Below are 18,540 nucleotides of genomic sequence, written 5' to 3'. Positions count from 1 at the left end.
AGGACACAGGACAAGTCACCAATCCACGCTGTGAGAGGCACAGGCACGCTGACAAAAGAATAGGCTGCCACTTCTTGCAACAGGACCCCAGCTGCCTGCCTGGAGGAGGGGGCCCTGGAATGTGGACTGGAGACAAATGGGGAAAAGAGTGGGGTGAAGCAACTCGGGTAGAGATCTGGGAATGGTAGGAAGCACCCCAGACTTATTAACTGGTGAACTGTATGGTTGCAGGAAGCGTTTGTGTGTCTGCCTGTCTATGTGTGTTTATAAACTTCCCCACTGCCAAGTTGGAATCAGGACTTATTTGGCAAAGAATGGTGTCTTGTGGAAGGAGACTGAGACAGGAACATGTAGGTGAATTCATTTCTCCGAGCTCTTGATATGGCTTGTTTGTCCAAGGCTCTGGTATTTTTCTAAGATAAATAGTTGTTGAAATTGTGAAAACAAGCACTTGTGCAAACTTTGGAAGAACCTTAGCGTGTAAATCTGGGAAGGTCTCTGTCACTTACAGCTCGTGTATATATAACTGATTTTAATCGTGATAGAGTTGGGGCTTACCTCATTTTTTTCTGTGTGTTGAATGGTTTTCTTTGCAGAAAATACGGATGTAGTCATGCACTCTGATTTTTAACTGGAAGAGACTAGAAATATGAACTTGTATTAATAGATTTGTTTTGTTTTGCTTTAGTTAATAGACTACTTTTTAGAGCAGTTTTAGTTTTACAGAAACATTGACTGCAAAGTACAGGAAGTTCCCATCCCCCCACCCCCATCACCCCCACACCCGCAGCTTCCCTATTATTAATATCTTGCATTGGGGTGGCGTATTTGTTACAATTGAGCTAATATTGATGCATTATTATTAACTAAAATCCATAGTTTACATTAGGGTTCACTATTTGTGTTGTACATTCTATGGCTTTGGACAAATATGTAATGACATGGGTCTACCATTACGGTATCATACAGAATAGTTTCACTGCTCTAAAAATCCCCTGTGATCCACCTATTATGAATAGTTTTTTTAAAGGAAGATTTTAGGTTTAAGTGATTTTTTCCCCTCCACTTTCTTCTGGAAAGTAGAAGCTGTATTGTGTCCCCTCCCCATGTCCACCCCCCATTCCAGGAAGCCAGTCAAAATCTTTCTTCACTGACAACCTCGAAAGAGGCCAGGAAATATTTGGCACCTTAATTCCAAGTGGCAATGGGGTGGACCCCGTAGGAATGTAAAAGATGTCACTATGATGGCCCCTAATACTCTATAAGGGGAGGGGCACGTGACCAGAAAAGTGCACTCCCCAGAGACGTCAATCATTGGTTCAGGCAACAGAGGTGTCCAAGGTCACAGAATCAGACACTACTGGGGATGCTGGACAAAACCGCTATTTTCAGAAGGGTTTGAACTTGCAATGCAGAGTCTGGTTGCTGCCGGTGGCCACTGGAAGGGCTTGCCGGAGAGTCTGGTCCACACAGAAGAGAGAAGTCTAGCTATGGGAGGACAGCCATTGGTCCCCTCCACTGGTCTCCCACCACAGCCCCCGCGCCCCGGTGCTCAGCTCCACCTACACTCACCAGATAACGAGCCCATACTCTTCCTCTCCATCTAAACCCAACTGAGTGATGTTTTCCACTACCACGTACACAGGAAGAATCCTGAGGTCCTAACAGAGGGCCGGTGTCCACAATCCCATCAGCCTACTGGGGGTTTGCCTGGACTGGCCTGAAGCAGAGACGGGAGCTCCAGTCACATGAAAGCGACGGTTGGGATTTGAAGGGTCCCACTAAATTACACTCCACCACCCTCCCTCCCCCAGTTCTGAATGAACCAAATGAGAGATTGGCACAGAGGTTAGGCAGATGGTCCCGAAAACATTAGTTTTATTACTGTGGCAGCTGGAGGAGCACATGCTGAGGTAAGCAACGGCAACAATTTCCTAATACTGCACCCCAGAATCAGGCCAACTTCCCCCCGCCCCCCGCCCCATCATAGGCAGTGCTGGACATGGTCCTCCCCAGCGAGGGGCAGAGCCAGCCACCTTAGTGTAGGGTCTGGAGGAACTAAACCAATGGTGCATTTCCCCTGGGTGCCGCCTCCTCCCTTGAGGAGAGTGAGGGAGAGGATGGAGGCCAGGAGGTCAATCCATCAAAGCTCCTTTCACAAGGAAGTGCCAAGATGGGAGGAGCTTTCCCACTACGGCCCCCAGAACAAATAATACCCCAAGAAAAGAGTAAGTCACTATCTAAAGTGGGGTTATGTTAACTCAGATTTTCTTAACCTCTGCACTACTGACATTCCAGAACAGATAATTCTTTTTCTTGTTTTTTAATATTTTTATTAAAATATAGCTAACATACAATATTATATTAGTTCCAGGAGTATACCATAGTTATTCAACACTTATATACCTAAAGAAGCGATCACCATGATAAGTCCAGCAACCCTCTGACACCGTACCACGCTATCACAATAGTATTGACTATTCCCTGCGCTGTCTATTACATCGCCATGACCATTCTGTCATCCTGGATCTTCCCAGACCAGACAGTTCTTTGTTGTGTGTGTGTGTGGGGGTGTCCTGTGCATGGAAGGACATTTACTTACAATATCCCTAGCACCTCACCTCTAATCGTGACCACCAAAAATGTCTCCAGACATTGCCAAATGTCCTCTGGGGGTGAAATCACCCCAGGTTAAGAACGGCTGTGTTAACAGGTCAGAAAGACAAGGAAGAACTACTATCCTCGCTGTTCCAGCTTCAGGAGCTAGGGGAATGCACTGAAATTGGAAAGCAAAGGACCAGAGGCGAAAAGAAAGAGTGAGGAGGTCTATTCCAGAGACATTTGTGGTGGCGAGGAATTGGAGGCGATGCAGGAGTCCACCGCTGGGCGAGCAAAGAGGAACAAATGTGGTGAGTACCTGCAGAATCAAGCAGGGTGCTGGTTCAACAGGGCGGCTGAGGCGAGTTCAATGCTGGAATCATGTGCAAGGCGTGGGCAGCACTCGAGATACTGACAAGGGACAGAGAAGCCTGTGTGCCTGAAGGGACGAGGGCAGGGAGGCCTCTGGACTTGAGCTGTGGCCTTTGGGCGTTGGTAGAGGAATGCAGCCACTGCTTCCCCAGCCCAACAGGCCAGATAAACATGTGACCTCACCCTGTGATCTCCTGAGGGCACCTTCCAAAGGCCAAAACTAACTGGAAGGTGGAAGGGAAAAGGAAGCAGGTAGATACAGTCCATAGAGTTCAGCTTCCCAGAGCACAGACCATGGTGGAAAGCAGGTCTGAGGGGCAAGTGGAGAGTGCCTAGAGAACTTTGCAGGGTTAGAAGCAATGGGTTAGATGCATACAGAGCCACATGGCCAGATCTCAAAAACATAATACCAAGCGAGACAAATGAGAATCAGGATGAGAAATACAACCCAAACCCATTGGTGAACATTTAAAATGTATGCATAAATAGAAAACGAAATACAAAACAGCACTTCTCTTTTTATAAGAATACCTACAAACAAAAGATTCACTTACTAGAATCTTTGCCTATGGTGGGGAAGGGGTGGAGAACAGCAAAGGGGGGTGTGGATAAAAGAGAATATTACAAACAAGAGGGGCCCTGTGTGGACTACAGATGCTGGAGTGCCATGAACTACAGCATATTATGATTAATGCAAATTTATGCACCAGAAGTTGAAAACAAGGATGGGAGGGAATGAAAAGAGGGAGGAAGGAGGGAAGAAAGCTGGTCCAGGTGAGGATGAGAGTGTGAGCACGACCTGACCATTAGTGCCCAGTCTCTAGTCCAGAGGGGCCTCTGTCGGTAGGGGAAAGGAGTCATCTCAGGGGCTTCTCAGAATCTTCTTCCCATTTTTATGAAAACAGTAAGACATGTCAAGAGATTGTATAAGGTTCCTATTTCCCAAAAGGATTCTAGAATTTTAAGGCCACTAAACTTGACACCTTTGATTTTGGAATGAATTCAAGTCCAAAGACCCAAATGGAGCCCCAGCTTTGCATCCAGCCAGGCGTGAATCATCCAACAGATGGTGGGTGCACATTTAGAAGCAAGCCCAGTGAGCCCTTGGAGCTCGAGAGGCTCCTAAGACGAGCCCTGCCAAGCTAAGCTGCTGCCTTCTTCTGAGAGGGGCTGAGAGACCACGGGATGTGTGGGTTCCACTCTTTCTGGCTGCAGGAGCAGTTGTGACTCCACAAACGTAAGAAATATGGTGGGCACTGGGTAGCAGCCATTGTCAGAATAGGAAAGCAGAGGCAGGGGTCTAGACTCCTTCCCAGGTCTCTCACAGCCTTCCCAAGCACCCTCTTCTTGTATCTCTGCTTCTCACCTTCAACCTTCCCAAGGAGAGAGGGTTTCACTTGGTGGGTCCATCAGCATCCAATACAGAGGCTGCCGATTGGGTAGTTTTGGGCTCAGCCACTATTAGCTCATCCAGGGTGAACTGGTTTTGTTGACGCACATGGCTATTTTCTTATGCATGGCTGGCTGCCACTGGGGCTTTGTGTCCTTCTAGGAGACACATGATAGATATGAGCTGTGATAACAAAATATGGTGAATGTTTAAATTTAAAAAAAATTATTACAGTAAAAGACACATTGTCATTAATCCCCCTCAAAATACTCCTCCCTCACTTTGAACACACTTATCCCATCATTCTTGCCACTTTCTGAAGCAATTCTGGAAGTCCTCTTTCATGAGTATCTTTAGTTGGACTGTCGTGGCTGCCTCGATGTCCTGAATCGATTCAAAATATTTACCTTTCGTGGTCATTTTGACTTTGGGGAAGAGCCAGAAGTCACACAGTGCCAGATCTGGTGAATAAGGTGGATGAGGACACACTGTAACGTCTTTATTTGATAGCAATTGCCGTACCAGAAGCGATGTGTGACACAAGTGTTGTCATGATGGAGGATGAAGTAAAGACACTCACGAAAGAGGACTTCCAGAACTACTTCAGAAAGTGGCAAGAACGATGGGATAAGTGTGTTCAAAGTGAGCGGGGAGTGTCGTGAGGGGGATTAATGGCAATGTGTCTTTTATTGCAATATGTTTTTTAAATTTAAAGTCCCTGAATTTTTAGGTCACGCCTCGTACAGTGGATTTTAATTTACTAGGCATCACTCTGCATTAGTCCTGAGCCAGGTGCTGGGACACCACAGAATGGATGTGGCCCAAGCCACTCCTCTGGAGACCCAGTTAGCACAGATTGCTTCAGGGGTCAGCCCTACCACGATGGCCGCGTGCCATGGCCTCCTGCCTCTCGCCCAAGTCTCAGAGGGGAAGGCTCACAAGTGCACCTTCCTCCTGGTCCCCGTTCAGGGGCAGAGCTTAGTGGCCAGACCCTTCTAATCTAGCCCCCTCTAGATTAAAACCAGACTGTTCTATCTAATGTTTCATATGAGTAAATGCTCAGGCTTTATTGATTCCCACTGCAATACTCTTCTCTAAGCCCCCAAGGGAAGGAGAAAAGTAGAATAAGTCAAAATGATGGAACCAGTGGCGATAATTTTTCCCAATAAGGTTCAGATTAACTTGGCAGCCAGTGCCCTTCCCACTAGTCTCCCTGGTGGGTACAAGCATGGAGACGAAAGGCAGACCCTCCCCAGAAGGGGCTGGGGCTTGAGGCTTCCCAACTCTGCAAACTGTGTCACCCTCCTTAAGGACAAAGGATAGAACTTCCAGAGCCATGTTAAATCATAACAGTGAAAATATCCCTTTTAAATATGGTCTTGGCAATAGTTTTCAAGTGAATGAGATTTCGAATGTGAAAGAAGGAGCCTTCTGTTCTTATTGTGTGAGTGTTGGAGGTTACTGCGTCAATGCTAGCTGTCCTTGGATGTCATTTCTGTTGTTGCCCCGTGACAATCTTGCCTTCTCTGGCATTAGTGAGCAATGTGGATTTTACTGAATATTTTGTGGAGAAAACGGAGCAGGAGGTGTTTATATCACTCATTTGCTCCAGAGCAAACTCTTCAGATCTTCTTCCACCTTCTTCCCAGTCCCGCGTTGGGGGGGTCTCCAGGATTCTCCTCTGACCCTCCGCAGGCAGGCCCTGGTAGTGTTCAGGCCACCAGTTCTGCTTCCTTGGTCCTGACTCTCCCCTGGACCTCCCTCCGTTGCTTCCTTCCTTTTGTGGAATGGTCTGGCTTCTCTCTGGGCTCTAATCACAACCCTGCACACTCCACTTCCCATCACATTGCTCAGGAAACCCCACTTCCCAGGACCAGCCTTTAGGCCTTCTGAGGGAAGGCCTCTGATTGGCCCATCTTTTTCACATGTCCACCTCTTAGAACAATCACTGGGTTCGGGAGGATGTGCTGCTCAGTTAGGTCCGGTCTGAGTTACACGCCCACCCTAGTGGCAGGAGTGGGATGGGCAGTATGATTGACAGCACCCCCACCAGGACTACAGGGAGTTGGGTGCATCTGCCATTAGAAAAGAGTGCTGTTACCAGGAGAAGGCTGATGGGCTCACACACCAATAGTTACCCCAGCCCTTGAGGGTCCCCTTGGGAGTGGGAATAAGATACGGGGCAAGGGAGGAAAAATTCCCCGTCTTGCTTTGTAACAAAACAAACATTTCTAGTTATTTTAATCCACATTGCCCTCTATGCTGGATTTCTGTCATTTTCAATCAAAAGAATCTTGACTGTTATAGAAGCATTGCAGGGTAAGGGGCTCATTTTTGCATTTATTTTTAATAGCCATGTGCTTTGCTAAAAACGTTTTGTTTTTAATTTTAAACTATTTTAAGGTTTATTTGTTTTGAAATTCTGTGGGTTAATTCTTAATTTGACATGCATTTAAAGATATGCTTCAGTGGTTTATCATATTTTCTCTCTTCCACATAAAACTTTTGAATTATTTATTGGCAAATGTGACTTGTTGAAAGAGTTAATTTCGTGGTTTTTCAGGAGATGGATGGGGCATGATAGCCTGACAACAGAAATATTGACCACCTGAAGTTAGGTCCTTGCTACTCCAACAAACTTGTCCTGCCCCAGTTCCCACAAGGAAATTTCTTGCTTCACCGGGTGACCTTGCTTCTATAGTTTCATTTAAGTTTCAAGTACTTGTCTGAGCACGCCTGTTTTGTCATGGGTGACTGAAAACACTTTATGAAGAGGTACGCTTCACAAGAGTTAATAACAGAAAGCACTGTGTCAAAATCCAAGACATGAATATAATTAAAATCACATTGTATTTCCTGTTGGTCGCTGAAGCAGGCGTTAAGCAAGCCTTATCTTCAGTAGTACATTTAGAAGGCCCTGTCATAGAAAATTATCTTTAAATGATAGCTCAGAAGAGAAATATAAAAAGCTGCCATTTATTATTAATGTGATGTATGTTAAGTCTCTCAGTGGAATGCTGAAAATGTGCCAATAAATTAGTTCAAGAAATGAAGTAAAATTAAATATTAATGAAGTGCTCAAACAAGCACCAATTATACTGCAGTATAAGCTTGTAAATATTTCTGTAAGCAATTCCCACTCCAAAGTCAGGTAGCATTGCAGTCCAAAAAAAAAAAAATCATTAATTTATACAGAAATCCTTTTTACTAATAAATTTTCCAATTCACAAATTTAACGTTAGCTTCTGATTTTTAAAAAGGCAATAGACCATTAATGTTTGCACTTGGATTCATAGATCACAGGTAATCTTTATGTTGCAGGTGATAGAAAGCCCAACTCACCTGGCGAGAGGAGAATTTGCTTGCAGGCTTAAATGAAAAGTACAAAGGAAATGTGGCTTCAGGCAAGGTTTCATCCAGCAGCTGAAAGGATACCACCAAGAACATGGTGTCTTTCTGCTGCTCCTCTCTGACCTCTGTTGGGTCATCCTCTTCCTCAGGGTCGTGCATACTGCGAGCACCACCTCTCTATCCCCTTTAGGACCGCAGCTCTCATTCCCCCAGCTGTAGCGAGGATTGGTTGTTGAGGGCTCACAGCTGATTCCTCCAGGCATTGTTTCATATTAGTAAATGCTCAGGCTTTATTTATTCCCACCCAAACACTATCCTCTGCCTCGCCCAAGGTTATGTGGCCTCCTAACAACTTGTCAGTGCACGGGTACAAAGTCAGGGTTCTCTTGCCTATATGTGGGACAACTCTAAAGGGCCACCTCACTGCAGAGCTCCCCGTAGGGCCAGCTGAGGCCTCTGGTACAACTGCGTCACTGTTCATCTTTTCCCTCTGCTCGTCCTGCTTCATTTACCCTCTTACCGTCTGCCAACATCACTACTACCATTTCCAAGATCACTCCCCAATACATTTCTGGGTTGGAAATCTCCACCACAGAATCTGTTTCCAGAGGCCCAGACCTGTGACAGTTGGGGCTCGGAGTGATTTTAGGGAGCAAACTCTAGAAACAGGAGTTTGGAGCTGGCGGGTGGAGCACCAAAAACTGCTGGCAAGCTGAAGTGGTGCAACTGTTAGAACTTGCTCAGGGAGGTACTGGGATGAGAGACTGATGGACGGGAAGGCACTGGTGGAGGCCAATTCTCAGGCATTTGAGAGGTTTGAGGGAAGCAGGACTGGAAGGACCGCAGAATCACATAGGTGGAGGCTATCAATGTTTAAAGACAGACAATGAACATTTGAGGGTCCTTCATCATCAATTTAAGGCAAAATGTGAAGTCTCCTGGGCAGCATGTAAAGGGAGAGTTTCATTGTCTGCAGCTGGAGAGCAGAAAACGCTGAGGATCAGGTCTGGGACTGAACTGTAAGAGGAATGGAGCAGCCGCAGCAGAGACAAGATGGCAGCGAAACAAGACGTTCTCCTCGCCCACCCCTCCAGGACGGCCCGCCTTCCTCAAGAGTGCCTGGGCCACGGAGCCAGTGCTGGTCTTATCCTTCGGCACTGGGGCCCTCACTATAATTCTGACCCCACTCAGCCCCTACACCAAGTGGGCCATTGCAATCATCCAGGCCACACCCTCCACTACCCAGTGCCCCTCCAAGATGATGGGAACATGCCTGACCTGCCCAGCTACCCCCAGGAACCCCAGGGCCCAAGCTTGGAGTGGCTGAAGAAACCGTGAGCTGGGAGGAGGCCCTCTCTGTGGCCCCCTGTAAAAATGTGAAAACTGACACCAGGAAAAGAAAAGGAGTAATAGAGTTCCAGAGAAAGTCAAATTCTCAACCAAGATAAGTCTGCTCTGTCAAGATCATGCCATGATAGAGAAGGGTCAGGACTCAGAGACAGGATGGGAGCATCGGGTCAATGCACTGGAAAGGCTTGAGTCTCCTGGCTCCACTGAACCCTCTGCCCCTGCAGAAGTGCTCCCTCCTCCTTGTTAAGGTTTAAAGTTCCCTTTCCCTTTTCCTGGAAGATGAGGCAGGGTCCTCTACTTTGCAAGACGGTATGCACCCTTCTCCTGACCAGCTGACAAAGACCTAGAGTAAAGTCACAACTAAACCAAGCCAGGGAAGTGCTGGGCCTGCTGCTAAGGAAGGAATAAGCCTGTACTATCCCCTGATGGAGCTCAAGAACTTGCCAATGTGTCTGGCAGGAGTCAGGGAAGTAGATCTGAGACTGGATCCTAAGGCTGAAGACCAAGGGGGCAGAACATAAAGTGTGATAAGAGAGAATTTATTAATATGGGAGCAGTCTCCTGTGACACAGGATTTCACTCCCTGACAAGGAGATGGTGCTAGGATGGCTCTCAGAAGCCTGGAAAGAGCAATGACCCAAACTTAATGAAGTAGAAAAACCCAAACGGCTGTGGCAGGTAGTAGAAGGAGGGATCCCCTGCAGCAGTGCGAGTTCATTGTTGGTTATATAAGGATATAAGCCAGGGCCGAGGGTGGGAGATGATGATAGTACCGTGTTTCCCCGAAAAGAAGACCTAACCGGAAAATAAGCCCTAGCATGATTTTTCAGGATGCTCGTAATATAAAATAAGCCCTACCGTATTTCCCCAAAAATAAGACTGGATCTTATATCAATTTTTGCTCCAAAAGACACATTAGGGCTTGTTTTATATTACGGGCATCCTGCAAAATCATGCTAGGGCTTATTTTCCGGGTAGGTCTTCTTTTCAGGGAAACATGGTCATGGGGATAAGAGGAGCCTAGCATAATAGAGGCCAGGTGGTACACCTAACTGTCAGAAACTGGCCACGATTCTCATAATGAGCAGTGAGGTCAGAGAAGCGAGCAGCCAGAGGGCCTGACTCTCAGAGAGCCATGAAAATGGTTAATAGGACATAGTATTCCTAGCGGCAAGATAGATGGGCAGCCAGAAAGAGCATTGCTTACCTTTAAAAAACAAATCAGGGGCCGGCCCGGTGGTTCAGGCAGTTAGAGCTCTCCATGCTCCTAACTCTGAAGGCTGCCGGTTCAATTCCCACATGGGCCAGTGGGCTCTCAACCACAAGGTTGCCAGTTCAACTTCTCGAGTCCGGCAAGGGATGGTGGACAGCACCCCCTGCAACTAGCAACGGCAACTGGACCTGGAGCTAAGCTGCGCCCTCCACAACTAAGACTGAAAGGACAACAACTTGACTTGGAAGAAAGTCCTAGAAGTACACCCTGTTCCCCAATAAAATAAAATTTAAAAAAAATCAGCCACCCCCATAATCTCTTGACCAATTTCCAACCTAAGGTAAGACCTAGAACCTACTGAATAAAGAAGGACCCTGTATCCCCTGGCGAATGCATAGGGTAAGGTTCCCGAGCCCTTCCGAAGGGAGAACTTGGTCGATTACTTGAGTAATCATACAATGGAGAAAGAGGACTACGCAGACATTTTGAGAGCTGTTGGACACAAAGTTCAAGCTGACACTGATACCCCAGGGATCTGAAGCATCATCATGGCCCTTTGTTAGAGGGACATATGGGGTCAGGTAATAAATGTAGTCCTAGCCCATGGCCAGCTTGACAGTGGATCCTCTAGGTCCACGGACCCACCTGGTCGTCATTTTTCTGGTCTCGTAATACATAACTAGAATAGACATAGCTGAGAGTTGACAGAATCCTCGCATTGGTTCCTCGGTGTGTGGGGTAAGGGCCATCATAGTGAGGCAGGAGAAACGGAAGCCTCTGAAATGCCTCCCACCCCAGCCAACCAAAAGCCACATCTCATCCTGAGGGAATGGCAGCGATTAGTACCATCCTCAAAGACCTAAAGGATAGTCTCCGTACGTTCTCCCATTTAGTTCCCCATTTATAACCACCTTGGGGTGGAGGGTGGGGGACTGATAACAAACTTATGAAAGTTTTGTTCATGGCTGAGTTGGCTTGGTATGTGGGTGACCACAGACTACTGCTAAACCATAGCTCTATGGGGATGGGGAAAGAACAGGCAGGAGAATCCTCTTCCAGGTGGCATATCTGGTCATTTGCTTTGTGTACAGAGAAGTAATCTGAAGTAAAAATGTTCATGGACTCAGTGGTAGTGGCAATGGCTTGGCTGGTTGGTCAGGGACCCAGAAGAAGAAACATTTCAAGATGAAGAAAAAGGACATCTGCAGAAAAGGCATGTGGATGGGCCCATGGGAATGGGCACGAAGTGTGAAACTTTTGTATTACATGTTAATGTGATCCATGAGAACCATCCAGGCCAGAGAGAAGGGATAAAGGGTGCTGGGAGGCAGAAACAGCAGATGCCAAACGACAGTGACAAGTTTACTTTGAGGACAAGTAGCCAAGAAAAATTTCCCTAGATTCTTACTTCTAAGATGGAGTTGAGAGATCATTTCAGCCCGGTTCTCACTGAAAAGGTAATTAGCCATCCTCCATTTGAACATTTTCAAACAAGATGTTCATTACCTCTCAGGCAACTTGTTTTTCGTTAGGACAGTTGCACTCATTCAGCTGTGTTTCCTTATGTAGCAGGTGCAGATTTTCTCTTCCTACCCTCCAAGGAAGTGCCCTTGCGCCTCCTCCATCTTTAGGCTCCCGGTCAAGCTAGAATATAGAAGAAAATACTTTGGTAAGAGAAGGGATAGATACTTTGTTAGCAGACTAAGCCAGTGAAGTGATGCTGCAGGAAATGACCCATTTTAGTAAGAGAAACAATTGTTTGACTGGTGAATGTTTCACTGAGAGGGAACTAAAACCTCCCTCATATACAAACCACCTCAACTTTCATTGAAAAAAAACCCCATAACTATTTGTCTGGGAGCCTAGGACAGGGAAGCAAAGGGATAAAATGACCCAGAGACTGGTTGGAGGCAGGGGCTTGGGGAGAGGAAGAGAACGAGGAGAAACCAGAGAGGGAGCTTTTGGATGCCCACTGGGTTGAGTCCATTTGAAAAAGGAGTCAACTTTTCTATACCATTCTGGAGGCTCTGGCTGTACTGTAGGTTGTCTAATAATAAGGTTTTACCTTCTCATCCTTTCAAATCTGAAAGGTTATACTTTCCTCTAGCTTAAACCAGCACGAATTCTTTCTGATTAGAACCCAAATGTGTTTTGGTAGAGCCAGATTAAGAGGAAGACCAGCATGGCAGTTGCCTGGAGACCATCCTTGGCGTTAATCAGAAAGGTGGTGCAGGTTTAACTCAGGTTTTCACAAGTGACTTCTTATATAAGGAGCAAGATGTGAATTACCCCCACTGTTGCCAGAGTGGGCAATGCCTTTGGGTGCAAATTTCATAAGACTGCTCATCAGCCCCAAACAATTTCTGTTGAGTATTTCCACCAACATGAAAATCAGGAGGTGTAGCCGTGGGCACGACACCAACTCTAAAACCAGCCAGCAGCTCTGATATGCTTCCCTGAAGACGGCAGCTGCAGTCAGCTGAAATTATGAAACGAAGTCACACAAGGGGAAGACTGCTGACCCAGAAGGAGAGATTTATTTTATTGTCTAATATTTAAACAGCTTAATATGCCTCCCAATAAATCGTCTGAAGGGCTCAGAAAAGAACATGCAACAAAGACATGCAACAAATCCCTCATGTTTAGTATAAAGGAATGTATGTACAGATTTTATTATCTGTTCCTCCATCTACTATTAACAAGTGTTTAGAGAAAGTTGGCTTAAAGGGGCACCCACATCTCTCAGTCCACCAGGCCTCTGGCCTAAGCCTATGGGAACAAATGAGGCTACATTGTCATTAATGCCCAAATCACAAAAGCTCTTTGCTCTGGCCTGCAGGACCTCAGGCCACACCTTCCCCAGCCTCTCTGCAAAGGGTGCCTCTCTGCTCCCAAGGACAAGCTTCCCTGTCTGAGCCTTCTCCCCCATCAGCCACTGCCCACATGCCTCCTCAAAGACAGGCCCAGCAGGACCACTGCTTCTGGCGCTGTGCAGTGACCAAGGCTTCTCCTGATGCTACTGGGCCATTGGGTTTTTGCTGGTGGCACTCAGGGCCCTTAGGCTGTGAAAACTGCCGAATTCTGTGGAGACTGGAGGTGGAGGAACAGAGGGAGAATGGCCCCTCTGCAGCTCCATACAGCGTCCTCCTGTCGCCTGGACTTCAAAGGGGCAGAGGGGTGTTTAATCTCCCCCACCCTTCAGCCTCTGGCCCTGCACCCGTCTTCATCAAGGTTCTAAACCAGTTCCTCAGGCGGGGCTGGGAGGCATGGGCCACTGCATTCCCTCTCTTCTCACTTCCTCCCCTCCTGGATTTTCCTCTGTGCTATTGTGTGGGTGTGTGCGCATGTGTGTGTGTATGCATGTACACATATATACACGAATGTAAGCTTCCTGATGGCAGGGATTTTTTGTCCATTTTATTCACCGTTGTATGTTTAGTGCCCAGAACATGCCTAGCACATTGTAGGTGTTCAAGAAATTTTGTAGAATGAATGGAAAAAATTTAACGAATCCAAGAAATACTACTGCTTCCTTCTTTGGCACAAAACCCCATGCTGCTGTGTGTATTGTTTCAGACAAAGAGAACCCTCAGGGTCCCCAGTCCACCAATTCTATAGCTCAGCTAGGCTCAGCCAGGACACCCAGCTATGTGAGGACTCTGTTGTCATAGTCATGTTGTCAGCATGCCCTGGCCTCAGCCTGGACCTGCAAAATGGGCACAAGGCACGTGCGTTCCGGTTCTACAATAGCCACCCAGCCCCTCGCTGTCACCTCTGCCTGTTTTATGGTCCTCATAGCATCCTCTATCACTATCTGAATCACTCTTATTCATTTATATTTGCTCTCTTATTTATCATCTCTCTTCAGTAGACTGCAAGCCCCATGCGAGCAAGGACTTTGTTCTGCTTACCACTGTATCCCAATGCTTAGAATGTGCCTGGCACATGGTAGGTGCTCAATTAAAATCCACTGGCTGTTGAATGTTGAATATCCTCCCTACTTGGAGTCCCAGAGAGGGGAGAGGGTTCCCTCCTCCCAGCGTTAGGTCCACCTCTGAGGCTCTGGTATTCTATAGGGACCCAGCTCTTCCAGCCTGTCTGCTGGTGGAACTGTCAGCCCCCATCAGGAACCTCCCCCCCCCCCCACACACACACACACAAGGGTACAGTCTAGTCCTCAGCCACAACCAACCCTGACAGAATTCCCCAACATCAGGACTTTTCCCAGTGATGAGCATTTAGGGAAGACCACTCTGCAACGGCATCAGTGGCCTGGTCGAAATTCAGCCCTGCCAAATTTCTTTTTAGACAGTTTCTTTTTATCAGTTTCAGGCCATTTCTTTTTAGTCAGTCAGAGTGAAGACAGGGTCAGGCCTGTGCGAGCTTTTTCAGAGCCTCCGCGCTCCTGATCCTTGAGTGTTGAACAACACACAGACATACAGGGAGTTTCAAAAGGCCTCCAGGCCCCCCATGACACCCCACGGCAGCACTGCCTGAGCCTTCCTGTCTGCCAAGTGCTTTTCACCTGCGTTATCTCCTCTGCTGCACAAACACCCAGGGAGGCTTGATTAACTGGGAATGGCTCCAGCTGTTTCAGCCTCTCTATGATCATTTTTAAATGTTAAAAGCATGGAAGATGATTTCTTTAAGTGTTTTCACAATCAGAAATCAAAGGGGAGGAGGAAACCTTTTAAAACCTCAATAGAGCCAGAGTAGAACACGTGCGCGAGCAATGCCTGAAAGCACACTGGTGGGAGGTGGGTAAGTGCAGGGGGAGTGTGGGGGACTCACGTGGTTATTTCTGCCTGGAGAGAAGGGGGGGCCCACCCAGGAGGAGGGGGACTGAGAGGGTACTTTCAGCTGCATTTAAAGACGAGGTAGTACTCACCAGGCAATAGCTGGTGAGCGGGTCAGAGGTTATCCAGGCCTGTGTCTCCCATCTGACACTATTTTCAGGCAGAAGCCTGTCTTTAGCCTTTAATCATCAGAAAACCGTATCGTGGTACTTGGGGGAAAGAAATGATCCTAAAAGTCTGGAATGTAGAATGTTGAGTAGGAAAAAACATGAGTTTTCTTGTTTTCATATGTTCAAGCAGTCATAAGAATTGTGACTAAATGAGCAAATCTTAGCTGGGAATTCCTGGCAGGACCATGGCATAGACCCTACTCTCTGGATCTTTTGTGCTCGGCCTACCTTCCCTCCTGTCCCAATAAAACACCCCCAAAATGGCCATCAGAAACAGGGAACACTTGCATGCGTACCAGAAACTAGCCATCCACAGCAAGGAAACTGGAGGACCTTCTGCCAGACTGCACCCCGTAGGACCAAACAGAAGACATCCATGAGAGAAGGCAGATAGGGGTCGCATGTTCCGGATAAAGTAGGACACACTGGCTACCCAGGTGATGGAGATGGTCATCAAGAAGATGAGACAAAAGCTGCAGAAATTTAGCTTGATAAACATTTAACACTGTAACTTTAAAAAGAAAAAAAGATGTGATAAAAAAATAAAAGACACAACTGCTGGTTTGATCTGCAAGCTGGCCCCAGGCAATCAGAGGCTCCCCACCCCCTCCCTGTCTTTGGAATGTGTGCTTTCCTTGCCTTCCCCACTGCCAGAAGGTGCCAGAGTCACACCCGTGAGATAATAATGTGGTGATAAGCCTCATAAGTAAGGTCTGTTGCTTATTAAACCTGCCACCTACCAATCTGGAGTGGGCTGCCTCTTTCTTAGGTCTCTCTCTGCCCTCCACCTACCGAGGGGCCGGTTTCAGATTACACCAGAAGGCGCTGGCCAGGATTTCAGCCCACCCAAGGAGAGCGCCCTTCACTCAGCAGGCAAGGGCAGGATGGGGTGGGAGTGCACCCGTAGCTTCCCTCCCACCTCTGCATACCTGCAGCTTTCATATCACCCCAAGTGCACTCTGGGTGCCTGGCGGGTTACAACTGTACACAGCCACCAAGAAGCCCTGAGACGCAGCTGTCGCCTCCATGAAGCAGACACGCAGCCACCATCCTGCCAGGAATGTCCCCCAAACCTTTTAGTAACTTATTTGCGATGATCATGTCTTCTTGAGAATTTAAAAATCATACAACTCCATTTTTTTTTTTTCTTCTAAATTTCATCCATGGAGGAGGCACTAAATCTCCCAGCAGTGGTTGCTCAGCTCCTGCTTTCTCCCACTCCTCCTGGGCTGTGGATGATGCCTGAGTGATTGTTCCCTGCTGTGTTCTCTGTCAATTTTCTTGAGTCCTTTGGTCTGAACCTGAATGACTGAAATAGATTCGGGCAGGAATGCTTACCACCTCTCACTGTACGGGGCTCCCCCTTCCTTCTTGACTTGAGTCGTTGTTGGATCAGCAAAACATGGTTTCCTTTTCTTCCCCCACTAAGTGCAGGGTCATTTGAGAAATAGGTCACAGGAATTGGGCAACTGGAGATGAACATGTCAGGTTTATCACTGACAAAGGGAACTAGAGAATGTGGCGTTAGTTCCTTAGACAAATAGCCTCCCTAGTGGTTCTTGAACTACAGAGTTTGCCATCAGCCCCTGATATACTGCCCCCTATAGTGCCAATTATTTGCCTGGCCAGGCAAAAAGCAGCCCAGAAAACACTCTGAGCAGGAGCTGAGCCACGTTCATAAATCAGACAAGACATTCCTCTGAGAAGTGGGCGACAGAGAGGCCGTGAGTATTAATATTTCTGTGGCCTAAGTCGGCACCACCCTCAATCTCACCCCCACATAGAAAAATGAAATCAGGGAAATAAAGATTCTACCCCAACAGCCACCCAGGGCTGACTTAGGCTTTCCTCTGGAAAGATGCTGCAGCTCAAAAGCTAAACGTCCCCTGAATCTTCTGAGGAAGCTGCCTCTGTGGGGGGCAAGGGGGTAGATTTACTGCAACACAAGTTTTTTGTTTTTTTTTCATCTGAATATCTGATTCGAATTCACAATAAGATTATAGTGGGCTCTGAAAAAGATCTAAAAACTAGAAAAGATCATAATAAAGAGGCAGAAGTCTGAGAGCAGAAAGTGTAACGGAGACAAAAACCACAATAGCTGGGTTAAAACCCATGACGCTGGCTGTAAATAGCAGACAAGACACGGGAGAAAGTAAAATTAGCATGGTCAAGGGTAAAAAATGATAAAAAGATGCAAAGGAAAAAGGCAGGTGGTCAGGCACAGGGTTATAACCTGGGAATAATAGGAATTCCGAAGAGAAAAGAATAGATACAGCAAAAGCACTAATCAAGCACATGGAAGGAGAAAGCTTGTCTGGTACACAGAAGGAACCTGATTGGAAACTGAGAGTACATGTGTATTCTTCTGAGTACCAAGCAAAGTTCATGAAAAGAGGACCATATTTAGACACACTATAGTGGAATTCTCAAAGTAAAAGGAGTTAAAATGTCTGGAACACACACACACACACACACACACACACACACGAAACAGGGAACTGAAAGGGGAAAGAGATTTTACCTTTCTTTATATCCTTTGTTCCGTTGTTTTTTTAAAAACACCATGCACATTTATTTCTTTGTAATTTTTAAAACAAGCTTAAATTGGAGGGAGGGAGAGGTGATAAATAAGGATTTTACAGGCAATAGGAAAAAGAACAACCTAAAATAAAATGATTTCAGACTTCTTACAACATCTAGAGACGTAAATGTCCATTTTTTTTTTTCACTTCAACTCATTGTTAGAAATAATTATAGTTTACTTTGTAACCCATTTATATATATTTAAACAGGACAAAGGTTACAAAAATTTAAATCTCCCTCTTACTTAGATCTTCGGGCATGATGTAATCATTTTCGTTATTACATTCAATGCACTTTAATATTTTCTATTCTTGTCTATATCACTAATTTTTTTTAATGCACGCACAATCTTTAATTAAATTAAGTGGGTTGTAACTTGCATTCTGCAATGCACTGATCTAGAAAAACTTAAAGGAAAAGCCATGTTGTCATTCATGGATGAAGGCAACAAAAAGGCCTTGTCAGGTGTGGATGATGTTTAACAAAATAATCCCTCTCAAGTACTCTTGAACAAATCACTTAAAAATGTCTGTTAGGACATAGGAAAAGTAAGATACAAAAACTCAAGAATGAGAAAAACAATCCAGCTTGAAGCACCTACTTAGAGGTTTAGAGAAAGGAACGCTTTCATATATTCTCAAAAAAATGTGAATTGCTAGGATCTTTTTTGCAATCGTTTGGCAATATGTTTTAAAAATTGAAATGTACATATGCATC

The 18,540-nt window shown here is 46.2% G+C and overlaps 1 protein-coding gene and 1 pseudogene across 1 annotated transcript in view; both read left to right on the top strand.

Moving 5' to 3' along the window:
* XYLT2 (xylosyltransferase 2) overlaps nucleotides 1-18,540 on the top strand; it is a 39,386-nt gene that overhangs the window by 1,365 nt on the left and 19,481 nt on the right. Inside the window, exon 2 of the mRNA XM_088802206.1 lies at nucleotides 2,714-2,909. The gene's annotated coding sequence lies outside the window, so the exon portion shown is untranslated. The remainder of the gene's footprint in view (nucleotides 1-2,713; nucleotides 2,910-18,540) is intronic.
* Nucleotides 2,867-9,173, top strand: LOC148756544 (NADH dehydrogenase [ubiquinone] 1 alpha subcomplex subunit 3 pseudogene; annotated as a pseudogene).

This window comes from Rhinolophus sinicus, chromosome 12, assembly GCF_057876585.1.
Source record: "Rhinolophus sinicus isolate RSI-liver-muscle chromosome 12, RSI-T2T, whole genome shotgun sequence".
Classification (NCBI taxonomy): Eukaryota; Metazoa; Chordata; class Mammalia; order Chiroptera; family Rhinolophidae; genus Rhinolophus; species Rhinolophus sinicus.
Note: the sequence above shows the minus strand (reverse complement) of the source record. Positions and strands in the feature narration are given on the sequence as shown.